This window comes from Carya illinoinensis, chromosome 11, assembly GCF_018687715.1.
Source record: "Carya illinoinensis cultivar Pawnee chromosome 11, C.illinoinensisPawnee_v1, whole genome shotgun sequence".
Classification (NCBI taxonomy): Eukaryota; Viridiplantae; Streptophyta; class Magnoliopsida; order Fagales; family Juglandaceae; genus Carya; species Carya illinoinensis.
In genome coordinates this window covers 17,601,041-17,617,499 of record NC_056762.1, presented here as the reverse complement: position 1 = coordinate 17,617,499, position 16,459 = coordinate 17,601,041, and the positions used below count along the sequence as shown (strand labels likewise).

The window sequence follows — 16,459 nt, the reverse complement described above, 5'->3', positions numbered from 1 at the left end:
GAATCCACTGTGAATTTTAAGCCAATGCTTCCTTATGTATTTTTTTTTTCTTTTGTTCCTATAAAGCAGAAGAAGCACTCTGCAGCAAGCCATCTACGACAAATCATAAAGCAGGTTCATTATTGCATATTGAAAAGAAAAGCATACTAGAAAAGTAATTATGTTTTTTACCTTTCTTCTTTTTTGCTATCTTTTTTTTTTTTAAAAAAAAAATACTACTTAACATCTTCAATACTAAAATAGTAAGGCCATTATCTCATATCATAAGTACATGTAACTTAAAGTAGACATTTTAAAAGGTGCAATAAAATATAAGCCATCACAATGTTGTGTCTTAAACTATTAGTCAGTGTTTGCTAGAAGAGAGAGAGAGAGAGAATGCATCCTAAAAATTTAACAATCTACATGCTCATAATATCAATGGAAATCAAAGCACTAGTTATATGTCGTATTTTCTTTATGAAGTAAAATTAACCAACAAAATCATCTTGAAAAGATATAAACTAATTGAAAGCTTTCTTATAACATAAAATGAGCCGTAGCTTTCTCTCTTTCCAACTTGCATGTGCTATTTTTTTTTTTTTTTTTTTTGCAACTTGAAGAATGAGAAACCTGCCTCTTACCTTAGACAGTAGCTGAATACAATGTAGGCGTAATCCAAAATGGTTTCAATTTTATAATCATGCTTATAATCTTGCACAAGTTATGAACTTATCACTATACCCCTACCCATACCATTGACAAATTTCAATTCATTCCAACATGGTACTTTAGAGTTCAATAACTTGGATTCTTTAGAGTTCAATAATTGGTAACTGAGTCAAAACCATAAATTGAATGACTTGAAAATGGATGAACTACTTGGTCAACTACATGCATGAATTTCATAGACTTGGTTACACCAAAGATTACTAAAGAAAGCATTATACAATATTACAATTACATAATCTTCATCAATCTTTTTTTTTTTTTTTTTGATAAGTTATAATCTTCATCAATCCTTTTTTTTTTTTGATAAGTTATAATATTCATCAATCCTTTTTTTTTTTGATAAGTTATAATCTTCATCAATCTATTGACATGAAGTTAGAAACTTTCTTCATCGTATATAGACAAGTTTAGTTTGAATGTCCAAAACTCATCTAAGCCTACATGACAGCATAAGTTAAGTGAGTTTGCCATCATTTAGGAGTACGAGTACATGATGAAAGCTTTCATCAAATGGTTTTCTAACTGAACCAAATTAATACAGCACATGCTTTAAAGCTGAAAAATCCAAAACATGAGAAAATAGTCATTATCTATCTAGACACTGGTGGTAACAGGGGCAACTAGGGCAGGCAAATGATGGGCGAAATAGGGGCAACTTGGAAGCTAAACGTAGATGTGATTCTCTAACAATGGTTGTAACAGTGAAAGCAGATCAGCTTGAAGCAATTTCATGAAGATGAAGATGAAAAAATACATTTTCCTGTGGTCACAGATCTCTCAAGTAGAAATAAACCTTTTCAAGCAGGGCAATCAGAGGATGGGTAGAGGGAGGGTCGACAGAAACTACAGTTCTGGGCATAGGAAGGGTCAGCGATGGGGCAACTAGGATAGGGGATGGGCGACGCGAGGGATGGGCTGGGCTATGTAGGGGTGGGAGAGAGGATGGGTGACACAGGGGTGGGGGAGAGGATGGGCTGGGCGATGCAGGGTTGGGGTTGGAGGGAGGATGGGCAATGCGGGAGGGGGAGAGGGGGGGGGGGGGGGGGGGGGGGGGGGGGAGAGGGAAGGGTTGGGGAGAGGATGTAGTTGAATTTCAAATGAGTGAAACTTGTCATAGGGAAGGTGCAGCTATGCAAGGAGATAAATGGAAATTCACTATAGCCCATGTAAGGTGTGTTCTGGATGCTCCAAATAATGGCTAATTTAAAGATTATTTCTTAGGAAGAGAGTGTTTCAAATTGAAAGGTAGTAGAGGCTAATGTGCGCCTTTTATATATTTAAAACTCAGTAAAAACAATGGTCCTTTGTTGTCTCAGCTTTGTCTTGCAGGAAGTCCCCGCCTGCTCCCTCCAGTCCCCCCACCGCCACTTCAATCTCCCCCCTCCACTTCATTCTGAATTTTCAGTTTCTTCTACATGGAGAATCGCTTCTTTTCCCCTCAGAGTGACCCCTTAGAGTGAGTCATTCCTAGCTAGTCTCCGGGTTCTCGTAATGATGGAAGCCTTACTCGTGCTTAGGTGTTTATGTTCGTGTTGGATGGATGAATCAAGTGTTACCTTTGGGCAACACTAATATCCGAATTGTTTGGAGTATGAAAATTAAGACTAACTTGGGCTAGTATTCAATTCTCAAAAATAGGGTGAGAAACTTCCATTCAAAAAGTAGCATAATAATCCAATGCAAAGCTTCAAAATATTTAAATACCCTAGGGTTCGGTTAGTCCTCCCCCAATTATTCCCTCAAAAACCTTTTTCAAGATAACATTCCAAAACAAACCTAACAACTCCTAAAATTAGGTGAAATAAATCCAACAAATGAATAAATTGATATTCAAACTAGATTATTCAAACTTCCTAATTTAAATAGCATTCAAATGCCCAAATTTCTCCAAATCCCATCAACCCCTAAAATCAAGGGAATTGCCAACAAACTCGGTCAACATCTAGGTGGCAAGGGGTTGATCCTTCTTGCATCTCCATCAATCCCCCCTTCAAGACTAACCTTGTCCTCAAGGTTAAGCTCTGGAAATTGCTCCTTGCTCTTCCTCCCCTATGTGTTCCTCATCCTCTGACACCATCTCAATGAGAAAAATTTGCTTCACCTTGCGTTTGTAGCCTATTGTGAATCTCTCATTACAATTGAAATAAAGCCCTTTCTCTCTTCGCCGTTGCATCTCTTCCCATGATAGCCTCTTCATGCCTATGGGTGGTGGTTTAACTCCATTTGATGCACCACCACCAGGGCCTTATGGTGAAAAGTCCTTGCTAAAAGTTTTGTTTGAACCAAACTTGGAAACCATTAGGGGTTGTTTCCTTACATCAAAGTGGCTATTCTTCCTCAAATCTTGGAGTTGATCCTCCTTAATCCGTGCAGCCTCCAAGGCTTGCATCAAGGTCTTCGGCTTCTTAATCTTTACCTGCACCACCAATTCACTCTTTAAGCCTCCCACAAAAGTCCAAATAAGGGACTTTCTCTGACAACCCATGTACCCTTGTTGATAAGTATTCGAACTCCTTTTGATAATCCCTTAAAGATCTAATTTGCATGATCTTTGAGAGAGTCTCATGGTAGTCCATATATTTAGTTGGCCCAAACCTCCCCAAGAGCTCCTTGATAAATTTTTACCATTTTAATTCCCTCCTTTGAGCTCTATAGGTCTTTCTCATTCATTGCCACCATTGGTTAGCTTCCCTCTCAAGGAAGTAGGCGGCATAGGATGCCTTAGTATGACTCTCCATGTGATTATACTCAAAGTATTGCTCGGCCCTACTTACACAAGTGCTTGAGTTATCACCATTGAACTTGGAAAAGTCCATTTTAGGTTTGATGGCTTACCCCCCTTGGCCGTCCATTACGAACACCTCTTCTCTCATCTTGTTTTCTTTTTTCCTTTCACTTTCCTTGGTAGATTCCTCATCGGTGTTGGAGGAATCTTTATTAGATGAATCCAAATCCTCTACCCTCTCATGGTGTCAGCTTCTTTTAGACCAAATGAAACCCTTAGGACTATGGTGTCTCCCTACCCTTCTTCTATGGTACCTTCCACCTTCATTCTCGGGTACCCTCCTTTGGTTCACCAATTGATGGAGCACCTCCTCCTCTATCCTCACAAGCCGTTCATTGGTGGTGGTTTGTTGTGCCTCCAAAGTGGCTTCAAGGTTCTCAATCTACTCTATATTCATCGATTGTCGATCGGCTATGATCTTCCTCCTTGGCTTCTTCTCCATAGATGCCTCTCAATGAAAGCACCCATGATGGAAGCCTCGCTCGCGCTTAGGTGTTTACGGTCATATTGTATGGATGAATCAAGTGTTCACTCAGGGCAACACCAAGATCCAAATTCTTTGGAGTATGAAAATCAAGACTAACTTGGGTTAGCACTCAATTCTTGAAAATAGGGTGAGAAACTTTCATTCAAAAAGTAGCATAATAATCCAATGCAAAGCTTCAAAATATTTAAAAACCCTAGGGTTCGGTTAGTCCTCCACCAAATATTCCCTCTAACAACCCTTTTCAAAATAACATTCCAAAACAAACCCGACGACACCAAAAATTAAAGGAAAAAAATCCAACAAATGAACAAATTGATATTCAAACTAGATTATTCAAACTTCCTAATTTAAAGAGCATTCAAATGCCCAACTTTCTCTAAATCACATCAACCCCTAAAATCAAGGGAATTGCCAACAAACTTGGTCAACGTCTAAGTGGCAAGTGGTTAGTCCTTCTTGCATCTCCATCACATCGATGACGACCCCACGAGGCTCAAAATTCTAGAGAAGATGCTCAAGAGGTGTTCCTATGAAGGTACGTCCACACTTGCCTTTGCTACAGTTCACTGTCTGTGTTGCTAAAATATTCTCTGCATTACTTTTACTATGGAACTTCATAGTTCCTAATAATACTTGTTAGTTATGAGTTGGGTTTCTCCGATCATGTCTTGATTCTAAACGTAATGGCGTCTGGGTATGTTTCATTGTTTTTACGAGTTATATATTCTATGTTTCCTTAGGAATCAGAGGAGCATGAGAAATTTATGGCTTCTGTCTTCGCAGGCAACGTTAAGTCTGTGTATCCTTGAACATGATTTAGAAGTGGACAGATTAAAGATGCTTGTATTTTGTTTGTCTACTTGATTGTTTGTTCGTTTTTTTTTTTTCCTTTTGCTTGTTGTCAATTCATGATGCTATTACGTGAATGTTTTTTCATTGAAATTGTTGGTTCGATTAATGATAATTAACACACAAATTGATTAGAATTGATATGATTGTATTGCTTAAGAACAACTAATGGCTTTAGTGTTTCATGATTACTGAGATGAATTAATTGTATACAAAGATACATATGAGCTGCGTAAGCAAGGTTTCAGTTTTAACTGCCTTGCCAATGCGGCATGTTTTTTCAGGGTAGATAATTTTTCTTTCCTATAGCCTATTGGAAATTGAAAGATTTTTTTTTTTTGACGGATAAAAAGATATTAATTTTCCATTAGTTTTGGATACTTATAACATAAGAAAATAAAACTATTGTTTGTAGCTTTTTTTTTTAATTTTTTATTTTACTTTTTTTGGCCGAACCAACTTTCTGAAAGGTGGTGAATACGGATAACGCTTCTTTGGAGCCTGTGATTGGGCACTTATACAATTCTTGTCTATACTAGTTGCTGTGCAAAAAACCTTTTGTGGAACCTATAGACGATCACTCATTTTTTGGTGGTTGTCAATAAAGAGCTCAATTTGAATAGACTTTCCAGCTTGATCATGAAACTCACAATTGAGTAAAACTTGACTCATTAAGTAGGCTTGTGAACATTTGTATTCAGTAAAGTGCCACCATATAGCATTTCCTATTAAACACCAAGGAAAGACCGTCTTCTAAATGATATTATTGTGGCGAGGTGTGATGAAGAATGTAATGAGCTTTTACCTTGTTGGAAGGCTAAATGGCACTCTAAAGTGGCAAAAAGAGTGTTGTTCTGGCAAACATGCATGTAGTGCCCAGACAAATGAATAATATCTTCTATTTGGTCCACCCGGAACCTTTATCAGAAATGATCTGAACTTCTTAACCTTCAAAATTAATAGTTTTATTTTATGTTTCACACAACCAATATTGTTACTTCTTGTCCTCCCCGTTTGATCAATTTACCAAATTCTGTCCAGTATTGCATTTTCAGTTGCATCTTTTTATCTTCTTGGCCAACAATTTATTACTCCATTCCCCAGCATGTCTTCAGTCATTCCCTTCATTCAAATGGAAATTATTTCTTATCTTATCTGCTTTCTTTATGTTTGATAAGAGAAACAAAACAGCAAAGGCCTTTATTTGCATGGAATTGATTGATCTAAAAGAATAGATCAGAATTCACAAAATTGATCTAAGGAAGGTGCATTTGCTCTGTATGTCTTTGTTACATTGTGACTTGTGGTTTGAATGAATTTTAATGCACAGGATAACGTTCGCTTTTATGACTATATCAACAACCAATTGATTAGCTCCTGGATGGCTGCACCAAAAATTTGAAACCATTATGATGACTTCTGTTTTTTCTCTTCTTTTTTTTTTTTTTCAGTGACTACATGTGGTCTGACAAGAGAGGCTTTGACCTTGCTTCGGGAAAGGAAAGATGTGTATGACATCATAATCAGTGATGTTAACATGCCTGACATGGATGGTTTCAAACTTCTTGAGCATGTTTGACTAGAGATGGATCTTACTGTGATCAGTTAGTTATCCAACACTAATGCATGAAACATTGTCTAACCTGCTAAAATTTATTTTACATTTATTCACTTTCATTGGCATCCCTGCTTCTGACCATTTGCATTTTATGAATCTACACAGTGATGTCTGTTGATGGAGAAACAAGCAGGGTAATGAAAGGAGTTCAGCATGGAGCCTGTGATTATCTCCTCAAGTCGATAAGGATGAAAGAACTCCAGAATATATGGCAGCATGTCTTCAGAAAGAAGATACATGAGATAAGGGACATTGAGAATCATGAAATGTTTTAGGCTATTGGGCTATCAATAAATGAATCAGAATTGTCTAATGATAGTTTCATGTTTAGTGGAGAAGATCTAACCTCTTTCAAGAAAAGAAAAGATTATCAGAACAAATATGATGAGAGACTATGGCGATCATTCTTCTACAAAGAAACATAGAGTGGTTTGGTCTGTTGATCTTCATCAGAAGTTTGTCAAGGCTTAGATTGGTTTTGATAGTAAGTACTGTATAAACCTCCATTTCTAGAGTTAGCTCTTTGCAACATGGAAATTATAAAAATTAAAAAAAATTAAAAAATAAAAAAGAAGTTTTTATTTTTATTTTTATTTTTATTATGTGATCCTCAATCATACAGCTGCCATCTGTATCTTTGTTTCCATGAAGACTAACATGTCTTGTCTGTTTGTCAGATGTACGTCCAAAAAAGATGCTTGATTTGATGGACGTGCCATGGCTGACAAGAGAAAATGTTGCTAGTCACTTGCAAGTAGATGCCTCACTCTTTTGATCTTCATCCTATGAATGGCTAAATCTAGTAGGGTTTTACAGAACTTTTTCATATGGTATAGTTGCCAAGGAATTGCTACTACACACACATGGATCTAGGACTGTTCATCCGGGTCGGATTTTAATCCAGTTTTACCGTAATCCGGTTCCGAGTTTCGGCTCGAAATAAATCTGGGCCGAAACCCGAATTATGAAAACCGGATTTATCCAGTCCAGACCCCGGTCTAAAACCCGGATTCCATATTCAAAACCCGATTAACTAGATTTGTGTATATAAGGGACTGAAAAAGCCCTAGCCATCTTGATTGTCTCCCGTCTCCGTCTCCTCTCTCTCTCTCTCTCTCTCTCTCTCTCTCTCTCTCTCTCTCTCTCTCTCTCTCTCTCTCACTCTTTCAACAGACGAAACCCTAGCCATCTCGATCGTCTCCCGTCTCCTCTCTCTCTCTCTCACTCTCTCAACAGACGAAACCCTAGCCATCTCGATCGTCTCCCGTCTCCTCTCTCTCTCTCTATCTCTCTCTCTCTCTCAACAGATGAAACCCTAGCCGCATATTGCATCTGCACACCCAGTTGGATGGTTTACTCCATCTGCACATCCACTCGATTTACTCTATTTGCACACCCGCTCGGTTTACTCCATCTGCACACCCAATTCAACATACAACTCGATGAGAAGACAAACACCCATATTGTTGACTATCAGACCCACAATCTCATCTGCGCACAGTTCTTTGCTCAAACCCATGATCTCGTTGCTCAAACCCATGATCTCGTCGTGGTCTCATCGGAGTAGAAGGTTGCGATTTTTTCTAGATAGATCAGCAGATTTGGTGAAAAAACTTGCGTTGGTTTTGGATTTGTTGTTCTTTTTTAGTTGTGTTTCAATGTGGGTGGGCGGGCCGGGTGGGGTGAATGGCCATGGGGTCAATCTATCCATCGGCTTCTGATCGAGGGCACCAATGCACGGTAGGGCCAAACGTCCACTGGGTGCCCAGATTTTTATTCTTTTGTTTTTTATAAAAAAATAAAATATTGGATATACATTAAAAAAAAAACGACCCAGGTTCAATCCGAAACCCGGAATCCCGTTTTTTTAAAATCTAGATTCATCCGGGTTTTGGCCCGTTTCTCACCCGGGATAACCCAGTTTGGGTTCCAGCTCGGATTTGAAATTCGGGTTCTGGTTTGGGTTTATCCAGATTTCCGGGTTGGAACCCGGATGAACAGGCCTACATGGATCCATAATGTTGTATATAACTGTAAGTATTTTAGCGCTGCTATTCTTTATATCTTCTTTTGTTGGATTTGTATAAATATGCTAAAGAAATATCACCTCTCTCTTCGAAATATACGTTCAATTTTTCTGATCCTTCTAATTTGAATATGCTTTCATTTTGAGTGAATTTTGTAAATGTAATTTATGTTTGGCTAGGATTAGATGAGTTTCTATTTAAATTTGAATTATGGATGAATGTAATTTTTAATAGAACTCTAGAATTGCATCCGATAAGGATGAGTATTTGAATAGAAGTTATCCAATAGGAATAAGTGTTCGAATTGTAACTCTTATAAAAACTTGTTTAAATTATAAGATAAGAGTCTACAAGAGTCCTATGTATGTTTCGAGTCTCAGAGTCAATTGAAGAGATAAAGATGCAAGCTTTATTGAAGAAACTGAAGATGATTTGAGTTCGATGCAATCCAGAAGAAGTGATCCAGTCCGAGATGTTCCCAAATCGTTAGCACCGTATCTGACTGAGATTCTAGATAAACCTATCAGTAGAGTCATTCTTTAAATCAATCAAAACATTTCCTATTTGTAGAGGAGTCCGCTGAGGGTTTGAGTTGAACACTTGAACAGAAAATACTCACAAGCATTGAGAGCTTGAAGATCTGGAGGAGAGCATACTCCAAAAAGCTCAGTCTGTGGGATTGAGTGAGAGCATACTCTAAGGGGGAGTTGCTTTGTTTGAGTTCAACCACCAGAGGTTGCAGTAGTAAAGACAAAGATTGGAGAGTGGCAGGGGTTCTATCTACATACTGCGGTAGAAGACAAGCGGTTCGCATGTCTTGGGTAAATGTGTCTAGTTACAAAGGTTTTGTAAACAATTTACTTGTAATACTCTCAATCAATGAAATTGGCTTACCTGGTTTGGTTACCTCGTAGGGTTTTTTACCTTTGAGAAGTTCCACAAAGGGGTTTCCCTTCGTAACTAAATTATTATGTTAATATTTTATATTGGTTATTAATCCATGCTAATAGCTTTTGTTTAGCATTAATGTACATAATTAGGGACACTTGGGTAATTTCAATTGGCATCAGAGCGTGGTTCACTCAATTTGAGTGTGATCCATTCCCCAGAAAGATCATGGTGACAATATCATCACCACCACAATTCGATGGTGATAACTACGCCTATTGGAAGGTAAGGATGACAGCATTTCTAAGGTCGCTTGATGAGAGAGTCTGGCTAACCGTGGAGTCAGGATGGACAAGGCCCACAATACCTATAGAAGATTGGACCAAAGAACAATCAAGCAGCTATAATTGGAATAACAAAATGGTGAAAATTTCAAGGATGAATTCAAGAGAATTTTCATGTGTGAGAATTTCAAGGATGCTTGGGATATTTTGGAAAGCACACATGAAGAGACCAAAATGGTGAAAAATTTCAAATTTCAAATGTTGACATTAAAGTTTGAGGAAATAAAAATGCTGGATGATGAGACTTTTAATGAGTTTTATGCTAAAATAAATGACATTGTAAATTCTAGGTATAATCTCGGTGAGAAGGTGGAGGAGGCATGAGTTGTGAGAAAAATCTTGAGATCCTTGCCTGAAAGGTTTCTACCAAAGGTGACACCCATAGAAGAAAGCAAGGATTTAGACGCAATTCAGGTAGAAGAACTAGTAGGCTCTTTGCAAACTTATGAATCTACCATTCCACAACAAAAGAAAGGTAAGTCCATTGCACTCTAAATTGCTAAGAAAGAAAATCAATCTGATGATGAAGATCTGTGTAATGATGACTTAGCTCTTGTGGCCAAAAAATTAAAAAAAAATCATGTTCAATAAAATGAATTCTGGTAAGATGAAAAAAGGTAAGAATTTCACTAAAAAGAATAAATCTAAAAAATGGAATAAAGACAAAACCAAGTCTAAAGATAAAGTCCAATGTCATGAATGCTTTGGTTTTGATCACATAAGAATGGAATGCCCAATTTTAAAAGAAAGGCAAAAGCTTTGAATACTACTCTGAGTGATGATTTTGACTTTGAAAGTTCAGATACATCCTCTAATAATGAAACTGCCTTTATTGCTTTCTCTGCCTTTGTTACTGATTGTGCTGACAAGAGCAAACAATGTGCTGACCACAGTATGGTTGGTTGTTGTAAAGGCAAAAATTGGCTAGGATTAGATGAATATATGATAAGGCTTATCTTATAATTATATTTGAAATTGTTGGATGAATGTAAAATAATTATTGATTTATCTCTAAACAATATTGAGTTTATCTAAGAGTCTTAAAGGTTGTTTAGATAAGTCATTGAGGTGAAAATCGAGTCTAAGAGGATCTATATTTATCCAGAATGAAAGCTGAACAGAGATCAGTCACTGCAAAAGAGTGTTATCGCGAAATGTCAGGAGATGTTCTTGCGACAAATTCTATTCATCAGCAGAATCCTTTGTCAATTGGAACTCTTTCCAAATTGTTTATTTAAGAGATCCTATTGGTTAGGATCTGTAGAGATTTAGATCTACATATTTTCTAGAGCACTTTCTAATGCATATTTTGGTGAGAAACTTCCTTAGTGAATTTTCATATTTGTGACCTCTCATTATGTGTGATTGTGCTTCAAGTGTGAATGCTCATTGATTGGATCTCAGCAACTGGAGTTCCAGGAGGGAAGTCAATAGTTTGAAGATCGCCAGGGTTTTGGCTGCTACTACAGTAGAAGACAAATGGGTCATTTGTCTGGACAAGTAAGAGAGTCAAGTTACAAAGGTTTTGTAATTGAGAATTACTTGTAATTGATTTTTAAACAATAAGATTGACTTTCTTGGATTTGGCTACCCCATAAAGTTTTACCTTTAAAGAGTTCTTTAAAGGGTTTCTCTTCTTAACCAATCGTTGTGTCTTGCAAATTTGATTATTTTTTTAAGTATTTGATTCGTTTAATAATCATAATATTGAAATCTAACCAATTTGTTCAAGGAAATTGGTAGACAATTTCGTGGTTTTATAGGGGTACTTGGAAAATTTCAAGTGGCATCAGAGCTAGGTTCACTCATTCGAGTGTGATCCGTGCCCTTGTTGATCATGTCAACCTCATTATACGTTCCACCATACTTCGATGGGGAAAACTATGCTTATTGGAAAATTCGTATGAGGGCTTTTCTCAAGTCTTTGGATGAATGTGTATGGCATTCAGTTGAACAAGGATGGACTAAACTCGAGACATCTATAGATGCTTGGACGAAAGATGAAATCAGCAATTGCAATTTGAATAGCAAAGGACTTAATGCTATTTTCATGGCGGTATCCCCCGATGAATTTAAAAGAATCTCCATGTGTGAGATTGCTAAAGAAACTTGGGATATTTTGGAGGTTACACATGAAGGCACAACAATAGTAAAAATTTCAAAATTGTAGATGCTAACCTCAAAATTTGAATAAATTAAAATGTTGGAAGACGAGAGTTTTAATGATTTTTATACTAAATTGAATGATATTATGAATTCCAGGTTTAATCTCAGCGAGAAGGTCAAGGATTGAAGGATCATGAGGAAGATTTTGGGATCTCTACTAAAAGGATTTCGGCCTAAGGTTACTGCCATTGAGGAAAGTAAGGATTTGGATATAATAAATGTTGAAGAGCTGATCGGTTCCTTATAAACGTATGAATCCTCACTTCCTCAAACAAGAAAAGGTAAATCCATTGCTCTCAAAACAGTAAAAGAGGACCAAGATGATTTTTCTAATGAAAAAATTTTAACAATGGTGATATAGATCTCATAGCAAGAAAGTTTAAAAAATTCATGTTTAATAAAAAGTCTAGTGGAAAGAAAAAAAGAGGTAAATAATTTTCTGCAAAGAAAAATTATTTTGAAAAATGGAATAAAGAAAAATATGATAATAATGATAACGTAAAGTGTCATGAATATTCTGCTTATGGTCATATAAGAATTGAATGTCCAAATTTCAAGAAAAGTAAAGGAAAAGCATTGAATGTCACACTTAGTGACAATTCAGAATATGAAACTTCAAGTTCATCATCTAATAATGACAATTCTTGTAGCTTTTTTACTGTAGTTAATAATTTTTCTGATATTGGGCTAACAAAATCTAAAAGTGATGATGACAATAGTGATTCGGAGGTTGCTCTAGTTGTGGATGATCATGAGTTAAATTTATAAGAAGCCTATAATGATCTATGTGAGGAAGTGATCAAATTAAAGAAACTCAACAAGAAGCTGTATAATAGATTTACTATTGTGGAGAATGAGAAAAACAATTTCTGAGGCATGAAAATTTTTTGGTGTTGAAGTATCAATATTAAAAGATCAAAAGGCTACACTAGAAAAAGAGTTGAAAAAGTTTCAGGAGTGCCAGGAAAAAAATGCAACACAGAAGTGAGAAGAGATGTTGAGTTTTCAAAAGGTGAGTAGTGATAAAACTGGCCTAGGGTATATGACTTCCCAAGGTATGGAACTTAAAAACTCATCATCCTTTGCCATTTCATCAAAAGATATCATTTTTGTTAAATGAAGTCAAGATGAGGAAGTTCCAAAGAAGGCTATGTCTAAAACTCATGTTCTAAGAGCCTCACATGATATATCAATGACAAAGAAGCCCAACCAAGGTAAGTCCAAAGGTAAGTTTATTCCTACTTGTCATTATTGTGGTGTTGTTGGACATATAAGGTCAAATTGCTTTAACTTGAATAAAGTGAAGAAAAACGGACGTGAAAGAAATCTAAAAAGGAAAAGAAAAAGTCTAGAGAATCAAGTTTGTGATATGAGTCAACAAATCAATTTTTTAAGTCTCAAACTTAGTGAACTAGCAGATTTTTACTTTCAAAATAATGAAAAAATCATACAAAGTGTTGTTGATTAAAGGAATAGGCCAAAATTTAAAGCAAAGTGAGTGGTCAAAGAAGATGCCATGTCACATTTATTTTTTTGAAATGAAATTTTGATTCATTAAATAGACATTACAACACTAGACATGTCCGACACAACAGCAGGGAGGACCTCAGTTGGTACCTCCTCCATCCACACACACTCATAACTTAAGGAAAGAGCTAGTTTCACAGCTGCATGTGCTGCTTTGTTGCCACCTCTCCCCGTAAAAGACACAGACAACCTTGGCTGGGTATGCACCCCAACTTTGATGTCCTCTATCACTTGCCTGTCCCACGAGGAGTTGTATGAACTGGCGTTGATTGGTTCCACTACCACCTTTGCATCTCCTTCCAATTGCACTTGTCTGAGTCCTAGTTCACTGCACAAAAACAGTGCATGAAGCATGGCCAAACTCTCAGTTGCAATAGCACTCTTAACTATTTGTTTGGGGGCAGCTACTACCACATGAACCTCTCCTCTGAAGTCCCTCACTACAACACCAATTCCCACCTTTCCTTTTTTGGTATCCACGGCTGCATCCACATTTACCTTCAAATGACCAGAACTTGGGGGTCTCCATACTATTCTTATCACCTCTGTTAGACTTGTTTGACTCTCTCTTAGCTTTTCTTGAGCCATTGTGATTGCCTTTAGTTCTTGCACTACCTATTGAAACAGAACATAAGGCCCTTTGAACTTTCCTTCAAAAACCATGTCATTTCTTCTCCTCCACAAGCCGTGAAGCACCTCTGCTACTATGTGGAGCTTTCCTTCTTCTAACTTAGAATGTAAGTCTGACCATAGTGTCGTGAAATCAGCATAGTTTCTTCTCCACTTTTTGACTAGACTGCAATCCTCACCCCATACATCTACTGAAGCAAGACATACCCAAAGCACATGTAAGGCTGTTTCTTTTCTCTGTTGCACACAGGACATGTTGAGTTATCAATTATCCTTCTCTTGAAAAGATTGCTCCTTCTGGGTAATATTCCATTGAGAGCTTTCCACAAAAACTGTTTTACCTTACCCGAGTTTGTTAATCTCCATAACCTCCCTCACAATCTTTCATTTTGATCACCACTTGATGTTTCTCCTGACTTCTGCTTCTTTTTCTCCAAATCTGTATAATACGCACTTTTTACTGAAAATATCCCCTTCTCTGGTAGCGCCCATATTACTCTATCATCCATCCCTTTTACACTAATAGGGATACTGCAAATACTTTTGGCTTCCTCCTGACTGAATATGGCTTGCACCAACTCTTGTTTCCAGGTCTTGCTTTCACCTTCAATAAGCTCACTGACAATTGCATTATAGTCCAATATCTTGTTAGGTGATTGAATCTGAAATGTGGAAGGTATAGGCACCCATTTGTCTTTCCAAACTCTAATGCTCCTTCCATTGCCAAATCTCCTCACAAACCCAATCTTTATCAAATCCATCACTGACATCAAGCTCCTCTAGATTTGAGATGGACAGTAGCCTACTTGTGCCTCCATCAAGTTGCCTGATTTGAAGTATTTTTCTTTGAATACTTGAGCCACCAATGAGGCAGGTTCTTGTAAGATTCTCCACCCTTGCTTGGCTAAGAGAGCTCTATTGAAATAGTTGAGGTCTTGAAATCCTAGTCCCCCCTTGCCCTTTGCTACTCCAAGTTTGTTCCAACTTTTCCAATGAATACCCTTGCCTTCCCTTTTGTGGTTCCACAAGAATTTGGCAATCATAGATTCAATTTCTTTGAGAAGCATATTTGGCAACTTGAATACACTCATTGTGTAAGCTGGTATGGCTTGCAATACACTTTTGATCATGACTTCCTTCCCTGCAGAAGACAGAAAGGAGGTCTTCCAGCTATTGATCCTTTTCCAAATCTTTTCTTTTAGGCCTCTGAATGTATTATACTTGGATTTTCCTACCGTGGTGGGCAAACCTAGATATTTGTTGTAGCTATCACAAACTACACCTTCAGCATGTTGGGAAATGCACTCTTTTGCCTCAGTACTAGTGTTTGAGCTGACTAGAATGGAAGTTTTCTGCCTGTTCAAGGTCTGTCTAGATGCTTCCTCATAGACTTTTAACAAATGGACTATGATTGTCCATTCCTCTATCTTAGACCTAAAAAACATCACACAATCATCGACAAACAAAAGGTAGTTGATTCTTTTGCCCCCCCCCCCTTGTGGCAGCTACACCTTTAATGAGACCTCTTGCTTCAGCTTTCTCCAAAAAGGTGGTCAAACCTTCTGCACATAGAAGAAAAAGGTAAGGAGAAAGAGGGTCCCATTGCCTTAATCCTCTTGTTGGCCAAATGATGTCTTCTGGGATCCCATTCACTACTACTGAGTAGAAAACAGATTTTACACATGCCATGACCAACATCCACCACTTGTCACTGAATCCTAGCTTAGAGAGCATTTTTTGCAGAAAACCCCACTCCACTCTATCATATGCCTTCAACATATCCAATTTGATGGCCATGCTGCCTTCTCTTCCTTTTTGCCTAGCTTGCATAGTGTGTAGGAGCTCATAAGCAACCATTATGTTATCAATGATTAGTCTGCCTGGTAAGAATGCACTTTGGTTCCAAGAAATGACATCTTGTAGCACTGATTTTAGCCTATTTGCCAAGACCTTCGAAATTAGTTTGTACCACACATTGCAAAGACTGATAGGCCTGTAGTCATTTACTAATCTAGGGGCATTTGTCTTGGGAATTAGAGCTATGAGGGTATGATTCAGCCCTATTGGCATCTCACTAGTTCTGAAAAAGCCTAGTACCGCTTGCACCACATCAGGGCCAACTATATCCCAATGATCTTGATAAAATCCTGCATTGAATCCATCTGGCCCTGGTGATTTGAATGGAGACATTTCTTTAAGAGCAGCCACAACCTCCTCTGAAGTAAATTCTTTATCCATTTGTTCCCTTTTACTCCAAGAAATCCTGTGTTTTACACCATTCAGACACTGTTGTATGGCCCTTTTAGTTGGATTAGAAGATTGGTACACCTGGTCAAAATGTAGTTTGAACCCTGTTGCCACCTCCTCCTTTGAGCACAGCACTCTTCCATCTCCATCCACAATCTGTTTTATTGAGTTCTTTTTCCT

The 16,459-nt window shown here is 37.5% G+C and overlaps 1 pseudogene; it reads left to right on the top strand.

Annotated features, from left to right (window-relative positions):
- LOC122282272 overlaps positions 1-16,459 on the top strand; it is a 51,872-nt pseudogene that overhangs the window by 14,719 nt on the left and 20,694 nt on the right.